Source organism: Amblyomma maculatum, unplaced genomic scaffold, assembly GCF_055883805.1.
Source record: "Amblyomma maculatum isolate TAMU_Amacu unplaced genomic scaffold, ASM5588380v1 scaffold_15, whole genome shotgun sequence".
Classification (NCBI taxonomy): domain Eukaryota; kingdom Metazoa; phylum Arthropoda; class Arachnida; order Ixodida; family Ixodidae; genus Amblyomma; species Amblyomma maculatum.
In genome coordinates, this window is record NW_028146740.1 from 10,801,465 (window position 1) to 10,828,441 (window position 26,977).

General features: G+C 47.5%; 1 protein-coding gene across 6 annotated transcripts in view; it reads left to right on the forward strand.

Moving 5' to 3' along the window:
- Window positions 1-26,977, forward strand: part of aop (ETS variant transcription factor anterior open) — a 219,031-nt gene that overhangs the window by 45,249 nt on the left and 146,805 nt on the right. The window contains exon 1 of one of the 6 annotated variants that reach the window (XM_084586223.1): window positions 19,779-19,888. The exons of the other annotated variants lie outside the window; for them this stretch is intronic. The gene's annotated coding sequence lies outside the window, so the exon portion shown is untranslated. Of the gene's footprint in view, window positions 1-19,778; window positions 19,889-26,977 lie in introns of those variants that run through there. 6 annotated transcript variants of the gene reach the window in all.

Below are 26,977 nucleotides of genomic sequence, written 5' to 3' on the forward strand. Positions count from 1 at the left end.
ACATTGCGCTGCTCCGCTGTACCCGAAGATTGTACAAAAGCGCTGTCGGACGGCGCTATGTACATTGCGCATTTTATGCGTTGCTTTTGAGACGTGTTTCAGTGTTGCGCTGTTCAAGCGGGTCAGCTAGCTCGTGCGGCTTTCGTACTCGAGCGCGCTCCTGAATCCTGCCCACAGATGGCGCTAGGTTAAAAGCGCTAACAGAGGTCGACGAAAAGCTCAGTTTGCGGTAACCTCCGTAAGCGGCATGATTGCTGTTTGGCCGACATTACCGCTGCTTCGCTTAACTGACGCTGCTCGCGCACAGAACATGGGGCAGACGACGCGACGGCGGCCTATGTCGTCATCGGCTGCGCGGGTAGCCAGATCAGCAAGCTGTTCACAAAGACACGAAAATACTAGTTTTAAATATATCTGCAGCTCCGATACAGCTGAAGCTTTGAGCTTGGCACTTCAGAAATAAGAAACAATGAACAGTTTGTTCCAAAATTGGTGTCATGACTCCTTTAAGAACTGCCCGCCGAACGGCTGGCTGTGCGAGCAAGACCTTTTCCTCGCCTTGCAAGCCAACAGGCAGTAAAGGCCGGCCTTGGCAACTTTTGTTGAGTGCCGGTGTCCATTTCACCTTTCTATTAATTTCTCCCGCGCTCGAAAAGGTCTCGGAAATGTCGCCCGTGGGTCCGCGCGTTGCCTACTCGAGTGAGAACAAAGTGACAGCGGCCGCCCGAGCGCTCTTTCTGCGTATACTACATACCCGCGCGACATTTTGCTCTGCGGCGAGTCCTTCTTGCGACTCTGGTGAGGGGAGGATGTCGACATTTATAGGACCGATGGAATGAGTGGAAAAGGAAATGACAGGCAGAGAGAGAATTGAATGGAGCCAATATTCTATAAGGACTGCGCATGAACGGAGCACGTAATGTAGACAACTCTTGATCCCACGTGGTGGATCTCTCAAGAGGTGGCAAACGAGTGATGATTCTAATGGGGGGAAGTGTGCTGAAATCGGCTGGCTGAAGGCTGGCACGACCCCGGGTGGTTGCCTCGGTGCAACGTTTTTGGATGAGAGACAGTTGGAAAGCTGCGTGGGGATGAGTGGGCACAAACAGTCGGCCATCTATCTGGCGCCCGCCAATCTCAAAACGACTGCAGCGGCCCTCCCCCGCACTTCGGTGGATGATTAAGGCGGAAATTTTAAATAGCACTGGCCCTCTTTTTTCAGCAACGGAAAATAAAACTGCGTTCGTGTTTTTTAAACACAATTTTGTAAGCATGAAAGGCCACCGCGTTTGCAGACGTGTATCTCAAGCAGGCAGGAAGCAGACGACGTTCGAGCGCTTGAGCCTCGTCTGCAACCTCCTTGCTTCAGACGCGTCGATATACGCGATGCGAAAGGGGGAACCCGGCTGCAAAAAGCCTAGCCTGTGAGGGCATGACGTTTTGAGTGCCGATTCTACCGTCATGCCCTCACAAAATGCGGGACAGTTTTAATCACCAATTGGCTAGGCTTTTTGCAGCCGGGTTCCCCCGTTCGCTCGTGACCGCGGTGGTTGAATGTCTCCTAAACAAGACAAAGAAGGGTCCTGGTAGAGCTAGGCCAGAGGTCCCTCGAGAAGAGGTAAGACCAGTGGTGGTGCCATACGTGCATCGTGTGGCCCTTAATTTGAAAAAAGTTGCCAGCCGCCATGGTGTACGGTTCGCCTTTTCTGCACCGAGAAAGCTAGGTGGCCTTTGCTCCCATACCGATAAAGAAAACACCAAGGAACGAGGCTGCGGAACAAAGCACAGGAGACCGTTCGTGAAATGTGCTGAAAGGGTTGTCTATGAAACCCCCCTGTCTTGTGGGCACTCCTACATAGGTCAGACTGGCAGGCGCCTGAATGAGCGAACGAGGGAACACGAGAGAAACATAGAGCAGAACAAGGAAGGCACACATTTAACTAAGCACATTAATGAATGCCCGTCCCGTAATTGTGAGCCATGCTTCACTGATGTGCGCATTCTGGGCAAAAGCAAAGATACTAATGCTAGGGAGTTGATAGAAGCGTTTTTTATCAAAAAGAAAGGCAACTTGTGCGTAAGCGACACATCAATTTTATTGTATAACTGTGCAAGGATATTCCTGGAGCGCGCCTTGTCAGGTCGTTCCTGAGCTTTAGGTGACCTACCTACGCATGTGACGACAAACTATATAAGTACGTTTCTTGCATGCAATAAAATCAGTTGGAAGTTGGCGCTTCGTCCCGTCACCTACCTTTGTGTCGTGTCTGTTTTTTTTCGCCTTAAAATTGTTTAATTATGTACATCAGTGATTGGCCAGGGCGCCTGTGATCACTAAGCTAGTCAGCCAAGGCGTCCAGATTGAGAGCCTCTTTAATACGTTCTCCTGGACGAAGCAATGCGGATAAGGGCTGTACATACAGGGGGGGGGGGGGGGGGGGGGGGTGAACGGCGTTATTTTGGAGTGCGTTCGCCAGATTCATTTTATTCGAGTAAGATTAGGTATACGGTTTGCAGTTTAACGTCCTTAAGTGACTCGGGTTGTGATGTACGACGTAGTGGCCAGCTTTGGAAATTCGCCTAGGATGCTTTCCTCGCAGAAAAGCTAGGGGGTGGAGTCACTCCATTTAATCCGCAGTTTACTCCGAGTGGACTGCGTATCTTGAAAATTGCCAAGAAGCACCAACTTCTGGCGCGGTTTTGTTTTGTCTAATCTACGCGCAGGAGAAGTAAGTCAGGGTCACACAGAGCCTGCTCTGAGGCCCCATACACCACCAGACACTGCACTTTGTCAGAGTCTTTCCACGGAATGAACTTGGAGCAAGGGTGCGTCACACGCATGGTTTCTCCGCCCGTGCTTCGCCGCCGTCGTTGGCGAATCGCTTTGGCGGAAGGGGCAGCTGCGCACCTGACCCAGTTCGCGGAAGAGGCTGGACAGCGATTTCCGCGGAACGGATACGGGGAGCGGCTCAAGGTCGCCAAACCGGTGGCAGTGCTGCTGCCCCTGATCACGCGCGTGGCTCTACCGTAACATGTCGCTTACATTCCCCCCTTGTCGAAGCACGCGGTGGTAGTGGGGCCTAATTACCCTGGCTTCAGGTGGGCGGCCACGCTGGGTGCATGTGCGTACGCAAGCAAAGTAACCCATCTCATTGAAGGGCTCTACGGGCTGCGGCCGCTTCCACTCCATCAGACACGTTCGTCCTGGTTTCCTTGGGGGCCGCTTTGATGGGACATTTTGCCAGACTCCTTGGATGAGGTTGAGAGTTGCATCATCTTCTTTTTCAGTAAGCCGTCGCTTTCGGCGGGCGGCCCCAGCTGGCGCGCTTTGCGAGGTGATGGTAATACCCTTTCTTTTTTAACGTGGAGACGCTGCTAGCTAGGTACCGCTTGTGGTCGGGATCGAATCCCTGCATTTCGATCGGGCCGAATGCAAACAACGGCCGTCGAAGAAGAGCCGCGGCTGGTCGGCATTATTCTGAAATCTTCTGGACGTGCCTTTGAAGCTTCAGATTGAACGCATATCACCCGCGAAATTGTGTGGTTGTAGCTGCTGTGTGTTAGCGTGAATACTGTACAACTGAGGGCGCAGATGGAGGAAACCAGCCTCCTGAGCATTCAGCGGAAAAGGCTCGCTTGCTGCAGGTATATGCCAGTGTATTTACCTCTTGTCCGGTGCGGCACTCGAACGGCTCGTTCAAGTGCGCGTCGCGATTGGCGGAAGCGCCGGATCCGGAATTGGTGCCAACCGAACTGTTACCCGGTTCCAGGGATCAAATGGTACTTCTCAAAACCACGCAAACGCGGGACCCTGGTTTCGCTTGTTCGATGCGCGCCCATGGCTGCACGATGTAAAAGGTCCGCGTTCCTCAACTTTGCGGCCCTGCGCAAGCAAGCCCCTCTGGGATCCTGTGGAATCGGCCGATCGAAAAGGAGGCTTCTGTAGCGAACTGCCTACACTTTATACAAAAGTACAAATACGCACTGTCGCACTTCTCGGTGGACACCTTGGCCGCGACGTAAGGGACGCCCACCTGTCGTTACGATGTACCGCGCGTTGCACAATTACCGGCGCGCTGTAGAATGCTTCTCCCAACTAAATCGCCGTATCCTCGCAGCTCAAATTTCGCACAGAAATAGCATTTTGTCGTTGGAATTATTTAATACCAAATTTGTTTGGGGTACTTGCCTGATTCGATCAAAAGAAGCCGGATGTTCCCGTTGTATGTGGTGGCGGCGATGCCGGTGCCATCGCGGCGGGTCGTCTTGCCTCTCTCATATTGCTCCAATTAACCCGGTCCTGTGTAAGCTGCATTCACTTGACCCCTGCGAATTTCTTAATCTTATCTGCCCACCTAATTTTCTGCCGCCCCCTGCTACTCTTATCTTCCCTTGGAATCCAGTTGTTAACTCTTTTAGAAAACACCGGTTATCCTCTCTTCGAACCACATGCCTTGCCCACTTCTTAATTTCGACTAGAATGTCAGTAACTCGAGTTACTTCTCGGACCTACTGTGCACGCTCCTTATTTTTTAACGTTGCACCTACCATTTTCCGTTCTATGGCCGTCAGCGTTGTGTTCAATTTAAGTAGAACCCTTTTCGTTAACCTCCATGTTTCAGGTTTTTGTATTATGTCTATTCAGTTTGTAAGATTACATACTGCGTGCATAATCCCTGTCTGGAGCGCATCATGGTGTCGGATATAATCTCTTTTCTTTCACGTGTACGACATGCTGTGTGAGCTCCCCCACACACGATGTTAATAATAATGATAATAATTGGTTCACAGGAAGGGAAAGGCGCACTATCTGTCACACTTACTCTGTGGACACCTGAACCGCGCCGTAAGGGAAAGGATGAAGGTTGGAGTGAAAGTGTAAGGAGAGAAAGAGGAGCCGTAGTGGAGGGCTACGGAGTAATTTAGACCGCCTGGGGATCTTTACCGCGCGCTGACATCGCACAGCACACGGACGCCTCCGTTTCGCCTCCATCGAAACGCAGCCGCCGAGGTCGGGTTCGAGCCCGGGAACTCCGGACAGTAGTCGGGCGTCTTACCACTGCACCACCCCGGCGGGGCACACACGATGTTAAGGAGTTTGGTTTTAGGTTTTCTATAGATGCAATTTCTTTCCATGAAACACGAAATAACTGGAAAACGGTCTACCTAGCCCCATGTGAACAGTATGTAGCTACATACTGTTCATGCGAGATTAATAATAATAATAATAATAATAATAATAATAATAATAATAATAATAATAATAATAATAATAATAATAATAATAATACTTTATTTTTCCTTTACTACAAGGAAAGGAAAGGAGCAGCCGCTAAAAAGCTGCTTCGAAGAGCAGCTTGACGGGGCGGCTGCCCGGCATTTCACAGCAGAGAAGTCACGCCCACACAGTGAATAAAAAATGAATGGGGAAATAGACTACAAAAAAGAACTAGGTAAATCAGAAAAAATACATGAAAATAACACAGACACGCTGCAAGACAGAACACCTAGTTTAAAAATATCCATTCATAGAAACATTTCGCGGAATAATTTAATGGGAGGAAGAGAGAGATCTTGACCACTATTAGGAAAGTAGTGATTTAATATGGTAGGAAGCCTGAAGCGAAGCATCTGCCTGCCATAGTTAGTCCGGCACGCTGTAACGTGCCAATGCTCCGGGTTACGGGTGTCGTATGTGTTTATGTTGCCTTGAAGCGCTGCTATCAGTGTTAGTGTGTTGTCCTTTTTACTGATGTCTTGTTTATATGAACGCAAAAGCCTGTAGATATACAAAGATGTTACTTTAACCATTTTTAGCTGCTTAAATATTGGTCCTGTACGTTCGAGTTAAGAAACTTTAGTAATATTTCTTAATGCACGTTTTTGAAGGAGTAGTAACTTTGTAATGTTTTCTGCTGTTGTTATTGCCCATACCAGCAAGGAGTAGTTCAGAATAGACGAAAAGAGTGAATTATAAAGCATAATGTTAATGGTAAGTGGAAATACTGGGAAATGTCGGCGTAGAGAACCTATTGTGCGTGATAATTTGTTGACTAAATATTCTATGTGAACGTCCCGTGTCATGGGCTCTGAGAAGTACACGCCTAACGTTTTCACAGAGTGAGCAATTTCTATTTTCATTCCACTGAGCACAAGAGAAGGCAGCTCGAATGCTTTATTTCTGGGGTGGAAGAGAACGGCTTTTGTTTTACTGACATTGAGTTTTAGACTGTTTTGACACGCCCAGTGTTCATTTTTTTCCAAGGTTATGTTAGCCCGACTGGATAGCTCTATGCCTGAGTGACCAGAGAAAAACAGATTTGTATCATCAGCGTAAATAATGTCATGATAAGCGGTGACTAAGCGGTGATAAGCGGTGGCTAAGTCATAAGCGGTGACACGTCGTTCAGAGTCACATGATCCAAGAAGACTTGCAAAGAAGTCACATCGGAGTCACGTGGCATATAAGTGTCATGTGATTAATTTCAGGATGACTAGCAAAACGTGATGACATCATATCGAAGTCACGGGTCACTTTTTTGCATGATTCAGGGTCATTATAGCAGCAAAAAACGCTAATGCTTTCCCAGTTCTGCACTGCAGCAGACCGCGTCATCACTGACGACTATGAATGGATGTGAGGGGCTCTCGGACATTACCGGCCGAACGGATCGAGGGACTGAAGGTTATGTTGACCTTGAATGCTGCTGATGTGTCTTTTTCGTAGATTCGCCCGAGAAGAAGGAAAACAATTACAGGGGTTAAATGCTGCTGAACCAAATATTGAGCGAAAGCATTAGCAACGGGTGATTGAGCACTTCTCTTTTTGTTCTTCCTCAGCCCACATATAAAGCCCCGCTTTAACAAAGCCGTATGAACGTGCCTTAGTGGCCTATAGGGTAACGTGAATGCCAGGGTCCTAGCAGGCTGATTCTGACATGACCGTCCAAGGTGAAACGAGACACCCATGTTGGCAGCTCCTGCCAGCTCGTGTGTCACGTGGGGTGTGACGTCACAGCGTCACGTGGGTAAGACATAACTGCGGCCGGGTCACGCGAAGGCTTGAAAGTGCGAGTAGTATTGCTTTCGCAATAAAATTGACCTCTATTCGGTTTGGCGATTTTTTGTGCACCGGGAAACGAACTGCAATTATTCCTTAATGCTGCATGCGCCCAGTGTGCTATCGTCACGTGTTTACTGTGCCCCACGTGGGCGGACGGCAGGGTACCGTCTGTCGGACGTAACGTTTCCGCGCGCAACCTCGTCGTAATCGTGTGACCCCGTTGGTGCTCACTCTTCTTCCTTTGGCCCCATTCGGCATGTAACGCTCCCTTGCTGTCTTCGCCTTGCTTCGTTTTGCCCGTTTGGAGGCGCTCACTTTGTTTTCTTACACCATCGCTGATCTCCGCTGTTGGGTAACTGCGGTTGTGTGTCGCGGCGCCGCGGAATTGTCCGCTGACTCAGTCGTCGTGGCACCATTGGCGCTTTCACCAGTACTTTCATGGGGCCACTTTCCATAGAGGCAAAACGCAGAAAGGCGCCCGATGCTGGTGCACGTTAGAGCTGCCCCCAGCGGTTCCCAAATTAATATTTCGGCTTCGCCCAATTCGAGACATTCAACCCCATAAGCCGAAACATACCAGCGACCTACTTTTGGGAGCCATTCGTGCATATAGTGCCGTCAATAGGGTGTCTTCTCACCGTAGTGTAAGTACATTTGGAGGTGTCGACGTAGTTGATTGCTCGACTGGAAAAGTTAATCGTAACGTCACCTGTCGGCAATGTATGCCAGTGTTCGTCATCTGTGGCGTCCCCTTGCGCGGTTAGCTGCGAGGCATACCAAATAAATATTTGCTGAGTAATCGGTCAGCTGCTGTGCGGAAATAGGACAGGAAGTAATAAAGGAGGAGTGTGTAAGTGATGGGCGGCGCTGACGCCAGTCGGAGTGTAACGTGTCGGTTGTCGGTCGTGTGTGTGCCGTTGCAGTTGCATTAGCGCCTCACTAGCAAGCTGTAGTCAGTTCCTTACCTGAAAGGGTTGGCGTAACAGGGCGCCGTACGTAACCAGTCACGGGGGGAGGGCTGCCAGTAAAGTAGTGGGTGAAGGGTGATAAGAAAGATGCACGGCAACGTGCCGTGAGTCGTCGAGTGTGTCATGTATACAGCCGTCATTACAAAAATAACACACAAAAGGACAAAAACATGGCCTGCAAGTTTCAGTATGAGCCGGGTTAACCCATAAAAAACGGCAACCCTTCCCCCTGTACTGCGAAGTGCCCAGCAGCAACTCTTCCTCTCGTCCAAACGCTTCAAGGAAACGGCTAGCACTTTTCGTTAACGCGCATACGCTGGGCACACCAATAATATACGCCACGAGTTGAGCATTCCGGGGACTACGCCTATCCAAAAAAGTACCTGCGCGTGATATCCACGTTTAAACGCAAATCCAGTCAATCAATCAATCAGCCATCAATTTTCTCGGTTACTTTCCGGAACAAGCTGGGGGATGACAACGGACATTTGAGAGGACGGCCGCTCAACATATAGCCTGCAAGTCTTACCTCTCTGTTCATTCGCCCGTGTGTGTTTTTTCCGTCCTTTTTCTGCGCCAATTCCTGGAATACAAAGCGAATGTTTACCGCACCTGCCGGACTCGAAGAATGGCGCTGTCATCTGTGCTGCCCCATTTTTTTTTTTCTTTTTCTTTTTTGCCGCGGCAGTTGCGCTCTTGTAAGCTTTTGTGCCTCGGTAGGTGCGTTCGAACGCCACTCATTTTTTGTGCTCATATCGCACCGCGCGATTCCGTTCTTTCAACGGTATGGATGCATGGATGGATGGAATATAGGAGCGTCCCCTTTGAAACGGGGTGGTAGCAGTAGCTATCATGCTCATTTTTCTCCCTATATCTTAATTATTGATTTAGAATGGTTAACTAAACCACCATTCTATTTATTAAATTTTGTTCCTACATTACTAACATTATGTCTTTTCTCTGCTTTTAAGCCACCAATCTTCCAGTCGTTTTTTGCTGGTTTCCACCGCCGGTTTATTCACCCGGCCACTGTTATCTCTAAAGCCCAGAGCTTCAGGAACAGTGATTGCGCCTGCACCAACTTCCGGATAGATACCATTACATTCGAGTATAATATGGTCAATTGTTTCACTGGAGTTTCCACATACAGCACATGCGTCATCTCCATTTTTAAATTTCTTTTTGTAGCTGCGTGTTCTAAGGCACCCTGATCTAGCTTCAAAAAGTAGGGCACTGCCTTTTGAGTTATCAAAGAAATCTTCCTTCCTGATCTGCATTTTCCACTTTCGGTATAATTCCACACTCTGTTTCTTTTCCATCGAATTTATCCAATTTTTACCTTCTGTGTTTTTCACCTGTTGCTTAATGCTCTTATTCCTCCGTCCTTGTTACTAGCATACTTACTAGTTAGTTTCCGAGTTCTTTTCCTCCATTGTGAGTCAACGCTTTTTAGGTACAGGTATTTAAATACTTTAGCTGCCCATCTGTTACTGTCCAATTTATTCAGGCGTTCCTCATATAATATTTTACTCTGAGCTTCCCGTACTTCGAAAGATGCCCAGCCCATATCTCCCTGTACCGCCTCATTTGTAGTTTTGCCGTGGGCACCTAGTGCTAATCGTCCAACGGATCTTTGATTTGTTTCTAATGTCGACTGTACCTCTGATTTTAGGCACAAAACCGCATTTCCGAAAGTAAATCCGGGCAGCGTTCTCTGAGCAGCGTCACCTGGTGACAAGTAGCGAAAATATTGTCAAATGTTATAAAAACGCATTTAAAGCCCGTCATTTCTGTCGCTTCTGTGGCGCAAAGAACCGTCAGCCGAATGTGTCCCGTATTTTGACACCTAAGGCAAAGCTAGGCGCGTCCAGGCACCTCAACAAGCGCCATGCCACTGCCGATGCAGTGTCGTATCCTGTGTAAATATTGTCACATGGTGGTGACAAGGCCGATGACACAAATGAAGAGCCCGGTAGTGCACTGAAGAAACTCTTGCGCCCACAAAAGAACTAAGCAATTCGGCGGCGGCGATCAACAGTCGTGCTCGGCGGTCGTCGAACTAAGAATACCGGTCGACGCTCAATTTAAAGGTTGCGAAGAAACACCAAGATGAAGCCGCAAACGGTGACTGGCACGACCTGGAACATTGCATAAACACGCGCGAGTGGTCGGAAGTTTCGAGAAAGATCTCGGCGCATCTTGCGCGACAAAGAAACTAATAAATCCGCGCCACAGAGAAAGGGATTTGGTAAAGAGCGGGCACTCCCATAGGGCACAGCGGCCCAATTGACTGTAGCGCACCAAGCGGTCGGAGCTTGACGCACATCCGCTTTAGGTTAAACACTCTCACTTTGAATGCCGATATGCGCTGCGCCATGGCGCGCGCAGTTTGGTTTGAACGCTTGCAAGCGCTGCCGTACCGCCGCGCACTGTTGGCACATTATTTCTGTTCTGTACGGTGCGGTATTATTTTTCTGTTTTCAGCAATTAAATATAAAATTAGGTCACAATTACTGCTGATTGCCCATCAACGTAGCTGCGCCAAAGCCTTTGCCACACAGCAGTGTTGCAGGAAAGATGCCAGGAGCTCTTTGAAATGCTTTGCTTCATACAAAAACAAAACAATTCTGTCACGATTTGGTGCATAATAGCAACTAGAAAGACAGACAAAACGTAGGTTACAACATCAGCCGATGTGTGCATTACAAAAAAGTGACAAAAAAAAAAACATTGCACAAAGCAAGAAACAATGCATAGGTATACAAATGCAGCATGACATGCAGATATACGAAGTATGGAATTTTGAAAATGATACGTAAGAAAATAGACATACTGCGCTCACAATACCCTCGCGGCTCCCTAAGAGTACCATGTATTTTATTTTAAACACAGATTTCAAGCAAATACACTTCAAGTCGTCTTGGGCCACAGGGACATTGTTTTCAGCTTAAATGCGTACCCTTTTCCCACACCATCATGAATTTTGGGGTACGACCTTGGTAGCGAAATTCTAGCAGATGGTCACGTCTTTCATCCTCAGCATTACGTTTTTCGGAAAGTGTGAACGGTTTCTAAATACAAATATGCTGTAAGCCCGAAATATGTTGGAAAACATTGACTCATGTTACAAAGTGCTTTGTATTCATTTTACGACAAAAATGTGCACTCGTTAAATTCATGGCTAGAATGCACAACAGTTTCAATATAAAAATGGTTCCTCTATTATGCGCGTGGTTATAGCCTGGGTCTCTTTGGGACGGTAAACAATATTAACCAACCAAGCTTATCATTTTATCACATGATTAATTTGTTGGAATGTGAAAATACGGACTAATATTGATATTTCAGGAAACAATAGGAATGTTTATTTCATGCCTATTAACACATTTTTAATGTTGATTAACAATTACATCGTTTGTAGAAATACCTGAAGTGCACATTAAGTCACATGAAATGGCAAGCCGAAGGTGAAAGCTGAAACCTATTGACTCGTGGGATGCGGAAGATTGGTCCGGACCTCTTGACGTATGCTGCATTGTTTCACCGGGACAAACAGCAGAGACAGCTGCATCCTGACATCTGCTGAAAATTTACAGTAGAAGTATTTGTCATTGTGATACACCTTTTACCGAAACTCTGTAAAAAGATCAAACGTTAGAAAGCCGTCAAGGAATAAAATTACGAAAATTGTCAATATGATTTCTCGAGCCCCGCGTGAGTACCCACGTAAAATACGCATGTCAAGCTACACGGCGAAACTCCGTGCCAGTAATTTTCAACATTGCTCCATTTCGCGATGTTGATCTTTGGTTTTAAAAGCTGCAGTGACAGCCGACTACGCATTTCATTCGATAAAGATCATATGATACACGAGTGGCAACAGCACAGGGACTACCAGTAAGATGTTCATGGTGTGCGTTAGGAGCAATGAAGATAAATGCGCTAGTGGAATGCCTGTTTTCAGAACTATCGGCGCGCCGCTTTTCTAATATCAAGCTGTTGAGAAACACTTCGGCGTTAGCTTTTGTATGGCCTTTTTTAAGGCGAAAGCCTTTATAGCTTCATCGTTGTCGTCAGCACTGTGTCACGCTTTTGCGGCGGCTCTGTTTGGTCAAGACGAGATGACGTCATGGAGGTATCGACCAATCACAGAGCACCACCACAGTATGCGCGAATGCGTGCATTATATGGCCATATGCCAATCAATGAATGATTAATCACTAATTAATGACTATATAATTTATAATTACTCAATAGCGGTAGTTGCGCAATAATTCATTAATTTCTTAATTACTGGACACTGATTACTAATCACTACTTCATCATCATCAGCAGCAGCAGCCTGCTATATCCACTGCAGGGCGAAGGCCTCTCCCATCACTACATAGTGATTACTATATAATTACTAATTACTGAACAGTGACAGTTGCGTAATTAGTTAATGCCGCGCACACCGGACTTCATTATGCGCGAATGCGTGCCTTGTCATATGACAATCGATGCTTAATTACTAATGTCTAATCAATTAAGTACTTAATTAGTACTAATTGCTACTTGGTAATTACTAATTAGTGATCACGTAGTTTAATTAAGTAATTGACAAATTAATTAATAATGACTAAGGGACAGTTGCGTAATCCAATAGTTAAATAATTATTGCCGCCTTATACGCCCATATGGCAAGCAATAATCAATTACTAATTAATGACTAACTAATTAAATAACTTATTAAATTATTAACTTATTAACTTCTTAAATAATTAAATAAAATTATTAATTTTTAATTATAATTGTTGATGCCTTAAACGGCCATATGGCTATCAATCAGTTCAGTTCAGTCGTTCAGTCGTGTCCGACTCTTCGTGACCCTATAGACCATGACGGCCACTGGACATAGGATTGAGCGTCCTTTGTGGGGTTTTCTTAAGGGAGTTGCCGAAACATTCTATTTCCTCACCTTACTATTTTCCTTGGAATAACTATACAGTCTATCCAGGACAAACATTGCAAAAGTTTGTATTGAGACGTTATTTCCTGTACCGATGTATTGGCAGCGTTATCTCCCCTTTCTAGACAATAGTGTATTAAAGAGGGTTCAACGGATCTATATACAATCAGCCGCAAAGACTTTCTTTTTTAAACTTCACACATCAACCCTGCTTGTCAAAACGTGGCTTCATATATGCAAAAGGCACTTTTGTGCTATGGTCAGTGGACTGTCGCCTGTGTCAGCAACCAGAAACTATAGATCATTGCTTTGTGTATTGCCGTGATGCAGTGTTTTTTGGGATATTCTGCAATGGACTCTCAAGAAGGACATTGATATTACGCCCGATACTATAATATTTTGCTTGCAATGGAAACGTCTGAGGTGCCATGCGACCTTTTTGTGCTCATGGGACTTTTTAGCCTGTGGAAGAGCCGCATGACAGATCGCCGCGCAGAGCCACCACGTTCATTGAAGTCTCTGTTCAGAGAGAACAGTGTGCTATGGTACGGGAGGTATATGCTGCGCAGGATCGACCTCTTGCATGGTCACCTTTAATTTTGATGTGTGGCCAGAGTGAGAGCTCGATGCTGGTGTGCTGTGTATGACAGCTTGCGGGCTGCGACCTGGTTAAATTGGCTCGAAGTACTTCCATGCAATATAGAAAAAAAAAAAAAAGGCTGTATGGCGCAAAGGAATAACACTACTTACCTCAGCACAGAAACGTCTGTTCGAATCATGTGAGTGCACTTTTTTTCTGATTTTTTAATATTTACAGCATTCAAATAAATTAATAACATCTTTCCTGGGTTATGTTCCCCATTAGGTTCTATTATGTGATGTTTTTATTCTGAACAGCCGCAAAGCCAGCCAAAATCAGAGCCAGGAGGAGACGGTATGGCAACTCCTACACTATGCAATTACATTCACTGTAATCATTTCCTGCCTCCGATGAGCGTATGTTCCCTTTAGGTTGCGTTAAGAGACACCTCTTAACAACAATCGCCATTTAACTCGCTATAAGACAACCAGTGAGGAGAGAGAAGTTGCGGGACCCTATTAGCCCCGAGAAGTTTGAGTGGCGCCCTCTGGCGGTCAGCCCGACGTGACGTCACGGCAAGGACTGCCTGCGCCGATCGCTCTGGCTTCTCCGGGTTTCCGCGTAGCTTCGAGTCTGCGGCCTCGGTTGTTCTCATAACAACAGCGTTATGAAAAACGCAGACAGCACCGATCGAGTGCCAGGAAAAAAAAGTATTTAATCATGATTCCTCTTGCTTTCAAAACACGAAACATGGGCTCGTCGCGGTGAGCGCAAGAATCGCGTGTGCCCGAGCGCTCGCCGCGACGGGCGCAGCTGGTGCCGTCGCCGCGGCAGGAGCCTTTCGTGCGTCGTCCCTTGAAACTGATGATGTGCGTGGAGTCACTATCTTCATGATTGTATTACGAATGTAATACAACCATGAAGATAGGTCTATATGCCTGCGATGCGATAAATTTGTACCGTTTTGCTGTGGACGTTGCTTCGAGCGCGCATTATGGACTGCGCGCTGTGAAATTTGTGCACGGATTTTTATTTAAAAACGGCTACTGATTAAAACTTTATTAGAATCATCTTACTTGTCGAGCATTTTTGAGAAGCAATTACGCATGATTTGCCAAGAGCAACGTGCATTTTGATGGCCAGAAATATGAGTTATTAACCATGTCGTAAACATTTCCGTCATTCCGTTCGCCTCTGCCTATTGCGCCGCAGCCGTGCGCGCATGGGATGTCTTGGGGGCACTGCTAATTTGCAAATTTGTCTCCCTTTCACTGAGGAGCATAAATTCCTATGTGGACAAAGCGTGCGAAACAAGTCGCTGCCGTAGAGAAGCAGAGAAATCACTTTCATCAATTATTTTTGCAACCGTTATTAGCTGTTTTTGCTTGGAGATGTCATTCGCGCTGAGCTGGATTCCAGCGTCCTTGAAAAGCTTCTGAACCTTCACGGTAACTCCTGAAAAGAAAAAAACGCAAGCTCTGTCAAAAAAAAATAAAATAAAAATAAAACAGCTGCAGGTGAAACAGGCAAACAGTGTATAAAACTGTATTACATACCTTCAGAACTTCCTGTGCGTTGGTTAGCGCTGTGGGTTGGTCCTTGAGAAAAAAACAACAGAATTATTATGCCATATAAACCACTCTTTACAGATACAGAGATATCACTAAATTTCCGTCACGCATTGAAAACTTTTTCGTTTTGTTAAGTACTACAAACAGCTCATTGAATCCATATGTGAAGAGGATGAAAAGTGGGTCTTGTTTAAACAGGTATAGTATGTCCTTCTCTGTTCTTAGGGTAACATTATGCTTAGAGTGATAAGGTTGAAATGCAGTATTTTCATGTACATTTGGTGACGTGGCTAGATAAAAGAATATTCCTCGTGTATCTACGGATGACTTGTGGTTTCATTACTTCATTTTTATGTTGTAACAAGCTCTCCAGTCGAATTAACTGCAGTAATAGAGATTGTTTAAGGTATTAACTGTTTGTTTTAATCAACAGTAGTGGTGAGGAAGCAAAAGCTGATAATTTATCACGATTCTAGCTTACTCATGTATTTCAGTTTCATGGTCAGAACTAAAGACAATGCGGGATATATAAATGTTTTTCTTTTTCCTGAATGCTTGATAAAAATCATTCACGACAATGTGAATCATCACAAAGGAATAGTGGCCGCATAGTGTATCCATAGGTAAACATACCGTCTCAATCTATAACTTCCACCTCCTCTTCTAGTCGTGCAGCATTGTCTATGGGAACGGCGCTCGAATTTTCACTACTGTCCCCATTCTTGCGTGTCGTCAAAGCCTCTGCGTGTGCGCAGAACTGGTACGACTTTGCGGGAACGCCTCTTTCACCTGGAATCAGACAGAGTGATTCAGGCTACAACCTCAAAAAACACTGAAACAAGGCCTTAACGAAGTTTGGGCATTACCTCAGAAAAGCGCAGAACAGCTGCACATCACGTGCACTTTAAAGTCACGCTTGTTGCATAGCACACAAGTCTGAGACGTAGCTAAGGCAGGGCTTCACGAAGCCCAGGAAAAAAAAAAAAAAAAAAAAAAAAAAAAAAAAAAAAAAAACCTATCACAACCCTTACTGAAATGCTGTTTTTAGGGACGCGTTGCATTGAATCTGCGCCCCATGTCTTGGAAATTTTGAAAAATATCAGCATTCAAACAAAAAGACCAGCACAGCTGTGCGGGCTGTGTCAAATTTCGCGGCATGAATGAACACGAGAACACCACTGCCGTGAGACACATTTTAAACAAAAACTTAAGCAGGGTCTCAGTTGACTCAGCTTGGACATTCCGCTACTGAGCAAAATGTCTGAGCACTCACTGACACAAAGATCGAGGAAACGAAAGTTTGAGCAATGGCTGATTTACTTACGCCGTCGCTTCGTCGATCCCGGGGGCGATCGCCTTGCATCGCTAGGACGCACGGGAAGGTTGACGGATGGAACAGCGTCTGGCAATAGTTTTGTTCGTGTACACTGATAATTAAAAAAAAAAAAAGACTAGTTGACAAACAGCCCGTAAAAGCGTCGCTACACGTACGGCTCACCGGCTACACAAAGTCTTCCTTTTTGAAGTGCTTACTGCACACTAGTGGCAATGCTGACGGTTGCCTTTATCAATCTAACCTCCTTCATTTTGAACAACTTTGGGTAAAGTGGAAGCTTACACCGGCTTTCTTCCGTGATTTTCACTGCGCACTGAGCAATAAGTCACCATGATTATTCACGAGCGAAAACGAACGAAAGGAGCCGGCATCGTCCGGGAGGCTAGCAGCAGCCCGGCTGGTGGAGTCCTTGCCGTGACGTCAGACTGCGGCGATCGCAGCGGCGCCAGTGTTCGCTCTCGGGGCTAATACCGTTGAGCGAACGGAATTACGCTATCGCACCACTCGACCGCAACGGTCTCTTCGAGTGCCTTGTCGAGGGGACTACCGCCATTTGTGCGTCGTACTGCTCAGACCATGTCGCTTTGGCGAATCTTACCTTTCGTCATCATCATCATCATTATTGATTGATTGACATTTACGAGTGGTGAGGAGGGCATTACAAAAGGGGGAGTGGAGGTTCATGGACACATTTTATGCAAGAAAAAAGAAAGAAAAAGGCAAGGTCGCGTAAAACATTTGTGTGGAACGGAGCGTAATGGTTGAGCAATGTATAAACCAAGCAGACGGCAAGAGTACCCATGTGATTCATGGTGGCGCATGTCTACACTGGTCCTCGCATATCGCGCCTTTGAATTTAAGAATCAGTAAGGCTAAGCGTGCTCTCTTTCTGCGGGGACGTCCGTTGAACCGATTCGCTCCTCTCCCGTGACCATGCATTGCCTCATTTTTTCTTTCTCTCCCCTGTGCAGTACAGCGAAGGTGTTCTCCGAGTAGCAAGCGCTGCACAAATATTTGTATCACAGTAAAGCAGGCGCGATAAAGCAATTAAGTTGAGGACAACGCGGAGGGCTATGGAACGAAAAATGGTAGGGGTAACATTAAGAAGATAGGAAGCGTGCAGAGTGAGTCAGAGAAATAACTCAAGTTACTGGCATTCTATTGGAGATCAAGAAGAAATTGACATGGGCAGGACATGTAGTGCGAAGAGAGGACAACCAATGGTTGCTTAGGGTAACAAACTGGATCCTAAGGGAAGGAAAGCGTAGCAGGTGGCGTTAGGCGGGCGGGTGAGGTCAAGATCGCAGGGGTCAAGTGTATGCAGCTAGCACAGGACCGGGTTAATTAGAGGAAGATGGGAGAGGCCTTCGCCCTGCAATGCGTATAGCCAGGCTGATGATCATGATGAAAGCAGTCGCGCAAGAATCCGTGAGTGCTTGTCCGCTCTTTCCTGTGCATACCTGTCGGTTATCCCAGCGGCACAGAATGCGCCACCTCAGTGGGAGTTGGCCACGGTGGAAGATTCTTCCACCGTGGAGTTGGCACTGCCGCGTTCCCACTTTGCCCGGTGTGACCCACTCGCGGCCGTCGGCGATAGTGGGCCGGCGGGAAGTCAAGTTCGCCGACGAGGAAGCGTCTATCAGTTCCTCGCCCCCTAGTGATGGAGAGAAGGAAATAGCGGCCCCTTCCGCGCCGGAAGTTGCTTCTGGCCCGGCTGCCACTGCCGCGTGCCGGAAGCGTGACCGCGGATCGGCCCAGTGAGCTGGCCCCGGACTAGATTGCATTGATCGCGGGCCTGAGCGCAGAGCTTCCTCCTCCCTCGTGCGCTCGGACGGGAGAGAAGGAGGAGCGCGGCACGGTATCCTACACGTGCGGCCTTCGTTTGTTGAACGCGTCGGCCCGCTTCGCGATGCGGACAGTTTGAATTTTTGAACAGGTGCTCCGCCAGCGCTGGGGCAGCTATGCTTGCCTTTCTCCACGTGGATGATTCGATCGCAGTGATAGACTTTGTGATTGCGCTGATGAGCTCGCGCTCGTGGTTAGGCGAGCAGCCCTGTCGTCTCAGCAGCTGTCTCGGCAACAGCACACAGTTCATCACTTGAGACCACGCTCGAGACGACCCAACTCTCCCGTAACCGCGGCGACCCGAGAGGGCGTGCTTACGCCACGCAGAACCCAGCGAAGAGCATATTCGCTCGGTCGGTCTGTTCATCTATCCACACCTCCGTTATGACCGCGCGAATACCGCGAAGAGCACGTTCGCTCGGCCGGTCTGTTATCTATTCACACCTGCGTTACGACCGCGCAGACTTCGCGGCCCGCGCCCCCCGCCTGAGTTATGTCTCCCCTCGAACTTCGGAGAAGAAACGCGAGAACTCGACGCCTCGGGAGAAGGCATTCGGAGCCGAGACGAGACGAAGCGCAGATGCGCACGAAGGCGCACCACATCCAGCCAGGCGACCCTCTCCAGATCAACCGAATCTCTTTTTAAGTTTTAATAAACAGTTTGATTTTAACTCCTCATCTGGCCTCACTGCTGTCACTGCTGTTCTGCAGTTCAGGTTGCAGCTGCATTTTCTTGCATCTTTTGTTTCGTACATATGACGCATGCGAGCTTTTATATCGGCGACATACAAGCGAGTGTTCATCACCTCGACTGCGTGCGCACTTTTCGTGTCAACGCGGCAATGCTTGTAATGGAAGCATTGAATCCCTGTGTGGTCCCGCGATAGGAAATATCTTGCTTGCGTCGTGGCAGTCGCTTCGTTTCCAACTTGGCAATACTTAGTAGGTAGACGCATTTAATTCCTGTCTGGTCCCGCGATATGAAATTTTTCGATTGCGTCGTGGCGTGCATGCCTCCGCTCGCAGAGTGGTTCGTTTCCTACATGCCCTTTTCTTCTGGCGCAATCGGCTTTTTTGCCGGATCCTGGTGGGAACCTGTAGAGTTTTTGAGAGATTCTGCCTGAATGGACTTCCAGCGCTCAGTAGATTTTCTTTTTTTTTTTGTTTTTCTTTGTTTTATTTTGCTGTTCTCCCACTTTTTTATTTGCTTCGTTTTCGTTGTTGCCGCGTTAGAAGGCAGTGGAAGATCCGGCGCTGCAGCAGCTATAGCGGCTGCCGCTCCGCATCCGGTTTCGTTTTCTTCGCTCGTCGATTTCCGGCGTCGTGCAGGGTTCCGGTGGTGCGAGGCGGAACGGCAGTTCCGGTTCCGCTGCCGGACCCAGAGCTTATTTTCGAGAAATGAAAAAATCGCCGGGCCTCGATATCCAGCCTTTGCTGTCGTATCCTTTGTCTTTTTCTCCTCCGCAGCCATGGAAGATCCGTTTTTGCCTCTGACTCGAGGATGGCTGTGCTAAGTTGACGCCTTCCGGCCCCTTCCAAGAGTTCCTGCGGAGACAAGAAATGCGATTCGCAGCCTGGTAGGTATCTACGATAGCGGCTTGGGTTTTGTAGTGTTGCGGTTGCGGGACGGTAAGGTGGTATTGCCTACTACCTGCTCAATTATTACGGGGTAGAGAAGGTGCAGTTAGTCCGGGCTTGCATACAGCGTTGTGGGAGCCGTGGAAGGAGCTTTTCGAGTGGACGCGTTCATCACGTGACATCTGGAGCGTGCATATAATTGTGAGCCTATTCGTGCTATTGACAGCCGCAGACACGCTAGCTCAGATGCTGATCGCGCCCGAATGCTTAAACGGGCTTCGAAATCATCGCAGCATGAACAGCTGCGGTTATGTACTACACATTGACGTTGTACGCGCGTCTGCGCACCGTGTAGAGTTCCTGTTGTTTATATCTATGCATGTTGCGATAAATTCTGTCTGCAGGGATCCCATCGATCAGCCGATGTTTCCCTACTCATTGTGACACAAAAACGTGTATATCAAACCTCCGCATTCGTTCTTCGTCACGGGATGATCGTAATAGAGGGAATTCACGGGCGATTATGACAAAGTCCGATGACTCACACTGGGTAAACAGTCAAAGTTTTCATTATTAAATGTACGGACTTTGTCAAAGGTTTAGAGCCCAGCAGGCTCGCTTCTGAGCCATACCACGTGGCTCGTAATGCATTGCCAGTGTTTCTAATCTCCTCAGGGCGAGACTCTTTATTTAAAGCAGACAACTGAGCTAGTGTGATTTTTAGATTAAAGGCACATGCAGGGGGTTTACATGAGACCGACAAAGTCGGGTCGGGGAGGCCTGTCGGGCTAAAAACCGGCTATCGGGCTCGTGTATACGCTAGGGGGTCGAGCTAAAGGACCGGCGGGTCGGGTCCCGCCAGCCCGACTGCAGGGGGTGGGTTGGCTCGACCCTACCCGATGGGCGAGGGGCATGTATACTCTCAGGGGGTTTACATGAGACCGACAAAGTCGGGTCGGGGAGGCCTGTCGGGCTAAAAACCGGCTATCGGGCTCATGTATACGCTAGGGGGTCGAGCTAAAGGACCGTCGGGTCGGGTCCCGCCAGCCCGACTGCAGGGGGTGGGTTGGCTCGACCCTACCCGATGGGCGAGGGGCATGTATACTCTGACGCGTCGGGCAGGCACCTCCTCTCTTGCCTCCTTGCTGGTCGGGGACGGGACCGTGAGCTGTTCGTCTGAGCATTCCTCCTTTTTCTCCTCTCCTGCCTGCGCCTGGTTCTCTTGCTCGACGCACGGTGTAGCAGCGATCTTTGCCCGATAGAAACGAGCTCATGTAAACCCGGACGGGTCGGGCTGGCTTAGCTCGACAACCGGCTCCCCCCTACCCGACCCGCTTGCGTCGGGCTCATGTATACAAGTCGGGCAGGCACCTCCTCTCTTGCCTCCTTGCTGGTCGGGGACGGGACCGTGAGCTGTTCGTCTGAGCATTCCTCCTTTTCCTCCTCTCCTGCCTGCGCCTGGTTCTCTTGCTCGACGCACGGTGTAGCAGCGATCTTTGCCCGATTAGGGTGCCTCGATGTAGCGCGCCGCCGTACAGGGTGGAGACACTGCCTTCGACGGCGCCATGTTGGGGCAAGCTCAGATACGGCGGGCTATGGAGCGTCGGTCCGATTTCTTGTTCAGCACGCGCTTGCGCTAGCAAGCTCAACTGCGTACCGTTTTTACACACATACTCGCAATCCTGGGCGCTTTTTTGCTCGAAAAAAAAAATGTGAAAGCAACTACTGCTTGCTAGCATGTGTAGTTCTAAGAGGAAATTATCAAATTGCAGATGGTAAGCATTTACTCTTTCGCCGTCACGGATGTTCAAATGCGGTTATTTTGACGACTGGCTGTTTTACAAAGCAATGCATTTTGCACTGCCGGACATGAATGAGTTTATGAGGTGCATAACATTCAATTGCGTCTATTGCTATAGATCAACAACCATGTGTACGTTTCAGGGAGCCGTATATCGAAAATAATTTGTATCGCAATGGCCCACCGTAAACCGTAGAAAAGACATAGCAAAAAACGATGCGTAAATCAACCTTTGACACGTGTCGCATGCTGATGCACACGGCATTTTATTCCAAAACAATTCTCATTAAGACTTTGAAGCTGATTTTAGATGCACGCCTAGGTGACATCTAGGCGCCAGCTACAGTTTTGCTGCCGTACCCATCATTCGATTTTTCTGTCTGACTTAGCCAACTGAAGTAAATGCGCAAGCGCATCGTCCCAAACCGCTCTAACAGTCTGTTCATAAGCTTTGGGTATCCCGCGCAAAAATTTTTACACGCAATCAAACAATGTCGGGACAGCTGTTGACTTGAGGAGCCACCGTCCATACACTGTGTTTGCCCTCGAACCGGCGCTGAAATGAGATAGGCGACGAAACAGTCATTTTGCGTATTTTGTAGTGTGCACGCAAATGAATGAAATAATAAAAACATTATGGAAGCAATGCGATATTTACATGTACGATCGCAAAATTTTTCCATGGATGCCAAACCAGCGACTGCACTAATTCGAGTGTCATGCGGTCAAATTTAGCTTCACCTAAATTTGGCTTAACCTCCGACGAGTACTTGCGGTGACAACAGGGTGTGAATATCGCCTCGCAATGCGTAATAATAATACAGGGAAGGAAAAGCTGCATTCGGGATGAACTGTTGTACTGCGCAAGAACCTTGCTTCCTCACGACCGCTTTCACAAGATGATGCCGCTACACCTTCCAGCTCACGAGAGCAGTTTCTTTGAGACTTGTCGAGCTGCCAATCATATGCTTAAAACGACCTAATTTTCGTGAGAACCCAAGTTTTTATGTTATTGCGAATCTCAAAAACCTCGTGTAAAACTGCTCCTGTGTATAATTAAAAAAGAACGGCTTCAGGGGACCTGTTATCTCGATTTCGCGAAATATTGTACTAACGATAAGCCCACTTGCCAAATTCCAGCGCGGCCAACTCACGGGGTGTTTTTTTTTTCTTTTTTTTTTTCGACCAAAATAATTGTTACAAACTGCGTCTCACTTCCTACTCTGTCGCGAGATGACATGCCATCCGTCGCTCTCCAATGTATTATTTCCCGAGAAGAACAGAGGAAATGTAATCTGTGTGAATCTGAAGCCTCGGCGGTTGCCACCAGCTTTCAAGATCGAGTGTAAAGGGGAGCGATCGAAAGGGCACAATGGTGCATTCCTTTGACAAATACCAGGCTCGACCTTCTCCACATGTTCTTGGTGCGGCTATGAACACAGAAAGGCAGATCCTCAACAAAAGATATTATTGTGTGACACTACGCGTATGATACTAAAGTCGAGTGTCACTCACTGAAAGTTACACTAAATTTCCCCGAGTGACTACAACATAAGCAGACGCAATTGTCCATATATTTAGTTTATAAGCCCTCACGTAGGCTGAAAATTCAAAATTTACACTTAAAAACACAGCGCGCTACTCGCGATGCCAGGCAATGCGATGCTTCGACCTGCTTCAACGATGAAGAAGGCAGACCAAAATCTGTTTTGCGCATAATACTAGATGGGGAAGCCAAAAACCGCACAAAGCTCGTGATCACAAGCAGATGGGTGAAGCGGCGTGAGATAATGTCATTCCAAACAGAAGCGCGTAACTGCGTTAGACGAGTACAAAAATATCTTTTAAAACGCTTTCGTATAAACAGATACAGACCGCAAGAAAGACGACACGCGCACATACGCAAGCGCTTGTGTGTGTTTGTCATCTTTCTAGTGGTCTGTGTCTGCGCTAGACCTTTTTACACGATTGAAATGCACCTATTCGGTCAAAAAAATTATGAATGCATAAAAGAAGCACAGGTATTGTGGCTTACTTCGCAGTCTTCACGCTTCACTTTCGCGTCCCATACATTTCTCCGTCTATTATCCCATGAAGAACCAAAACATCTGGCTCCTTTTTTTTTTTTTTTTCTTGTTTGCTGAGCCAGCACACAATGGAACACAACAGCCTGGCATGCTAGTTTTCGCGACTGAACACAGTTCAATCGCCCAGCACCCAGCGCACAGCACAACCGCTTCGGACACTCCGCAGCAACGGCCCGAAGCGACTTGCCCCAAGATGGCGAGCGCGGCGGCACGAGGCATGCCAAAGGGTGTCACCACCCTGTACGGCGTCGCTGGTATCGAGGCACCCTATGCCCGATAGAAACGAGCTCATGTAAACCCGGACGGGTCGGGCTGGCTCAGCTCGACAACCGGCTCCCCCCTACCCGACCCGCTTGCGTCGGGCTCATGTATACAAGGCTACGGTAGCTAGTGCTAAAGGCAATGGATAAAGGAGAGACGCACAACCACAGGTTGCGCCGCTTGCGACGACTGTTAGCCTGCCACCAGATTTTTATCTGTCATTGCACCCGCTACCGTTTCGGTGGTGGACGACGGCTGTTGCGACGCGCGTCTTTCTCTCCCACTTCTTTTTCTCTCTTCTCTATTTTCTCGCCTGTCCGCACTAGTCAGCGGAGGTGGCTCAGCAACAGAGCCAGTAGCAGGCCCATGCATTTTCTTTTCCTTCTTCCTTCAGTCGCAACAACAACAACAGCCAGGAATGCTAGATATCAACTTGGTTTTATTCCAGACAGACACTTTCATAGGCAAAGCAAGCACAAACGATCACACCTAGATAAAGCGTATGTGCAACGGCACCTTCCGGTTCGAGAATTGTAGTTCTTTGGATGATAGAGATAAGGATGGCTTGCTTACACATGACTGTCGTTCCATGTAAATGATAAAAGCTTCCAGCATTTCACGCTCCTTCTGGTCATAACTTGAAAAAATGACCTCTGAATGTATATCGGAGCACAATTATCCTCATAACGTTTGCAATGTGTCCCGAGCCTTATAGTGCCTTAATTGACAGCCAGCCTGTGCTCCATTAGCCAAATATTCATACATCGGCCAGTTTAGCCGATGTAACAATGCCCGCATGAGAAGGGAATGCTGTAGACCACAGTGGTTTTGCAAGCCACATACGGCATTTGATGTTTTATTGGGCAGTGACGTTTTTTTTTTCTTTTTTGAGGCAACATTAACAGCCTTGCAGAGTTTGCCTAGCTTACCAGGTGCAATAAGCACAACTCGGACTTAGCCTTTCTGCGCCACCTTCTCTAGGCCTGTGTCAGCTCGTGAACATACAGCAGGGACACACATCTAGCCCGCCCGCTCATGAGCTTGTATAGATAGCTCGGATATCGTTGCCTGTTTCCCAGCTTTTATCGTTTTTAACAGGCCCTTTGCAACGGATGTCACGAGCTCCCTGGGGAAAGATATGCCTGCAGGTGCAGACTTTCAATCACCTTGTGTGAGCAGGACTTCTCTAGGACGGCATGGAGGCAGTTCTTGGCGATACCTCTTTTTGCTAATTTAGAATGAGCCGAATTAAAATTCAAAATTTGTTTTTCTGACCTTGGCTGGTACATATAGCAAACGCTTGCGTCACTTAGAGAAGGCCGAACGTCCAGGAACTGTAGGCTACCATCTTTAGCAAGCCCATGGGTGAAACTAAGAAAATGCGCACAGGACATAAACATTTCCTATGTTCGTTCGACTGGAACATTCTTTTCGTTATCCTGAGTAGTTTGTGCAACTACCAAAAAGTCGTCAACATATCTAAACATCTTTAAATTCTTATCGCTGTCAACGCACGCTTCAGTGCGTCTGTCCAAACTAGCTATAAGAACAATTCACATAAGCACGGGGGCTACCGATGCGCACATCTCGTTATCAAAATTCGACCTCGGTAGTCATGCAGACATTGCGAAATCAGCGTGTAGATGAGCCGTATGTGAAAATACTGGAATATATCTAAAGTGGCTGCACAGCAACCATCGTTCTGCATAAGAAAAGTAACAAAATTCCCACAGAGAGACACGATCTCTGCAGTACTATTCACAGCTTGCTTGGAGGAGATTTGGAATGGGAGCAGTTAGGGATAAGGGTCGACGGAGAATGCCTCAGTAATCTGCGATTCGCTGATGACGCCTTACTAAGTAACGCAGGGGATGAACTGCAAAGAATAATTGATGACTTGGACAGGAATAGGAGAAAAGTAGGCTTGCAAATAAGTGTGCAGAAGACTAATGTAATGTTCACCAGACTCCGGAAGGAACAGTTGTTCACAACAGATGACGAAACACTGGAAGTGGTAGGAAAATATGTCTAGTTAAGGTAGTAACCGAAGATCCGGACCATGAAATGGAAATAACAAGGAGAATAAGATTGGGATGGAGCGCATTTGGTAAGTACTCACAGATTATGACTAGCAGCTCACCGGTATCGCTCAAGAGGAAAGTATACAACAGTTGCATCTTACCTGTATTCAGCTATGGTGGTGCTGAAACATGGAGGCTAATGAAAAGGGTTCTACTTAAGTTGAGGACAACGCAGAGGGCTATGGAACGAAAAATGGTAGATGTAACGTTAAGAGATAAGCGCGCAGATTGGGTTAGAGAAATAACTCGAGTTAATGACATTCTAGTGGAAATCAAGAAGAAATCTGCATGGGCAGGGCATGTAGTGCGTAGAAAGGACAACCGATGGTCGCTTAGGGTAACAAATTGGGTTCCAAGTGTAGTAATGCGTAGCAGGGGGCGGCAGAAAGGTGGGCGGATGAGTCCTAGGAGTCTAGTGATGCAGCTAGCACAGGAAAGGGTTAAGTGGAGGAGCATGGAAAAGGCCTTCGCCCTGCAGATGTCATAGTGCGGCTGATGATGATGATGGTGACTGTGAACGGGTCATTAACAGCAAGGATCGAGATTCAACTGCTTTTGGGTGAACAGCTAGGTCAATGACGTTCGGCTTTTTCAGAGGGACGCAAGCGTTTGCTATATGTATGTACCAGCCAAGGTCAGAATAAAGAAATTTTGAATTTTAATTCGGCGCATTCTAAATTAGCAAAAAGAAATATCGCCAAGACATGCCTTCATGCCGTCCTAGACAAGTCCTGCTCACACAAGGTGATTGAAAGTCTGCACCTGAAGGCAGATCGCATGACGAAGGTCGGTTTCCCCAGGGAGCTCGTGACATCCGTGGCTGAAGGCCTGTTAAAAGCGATAAAAACTGGGAAACAG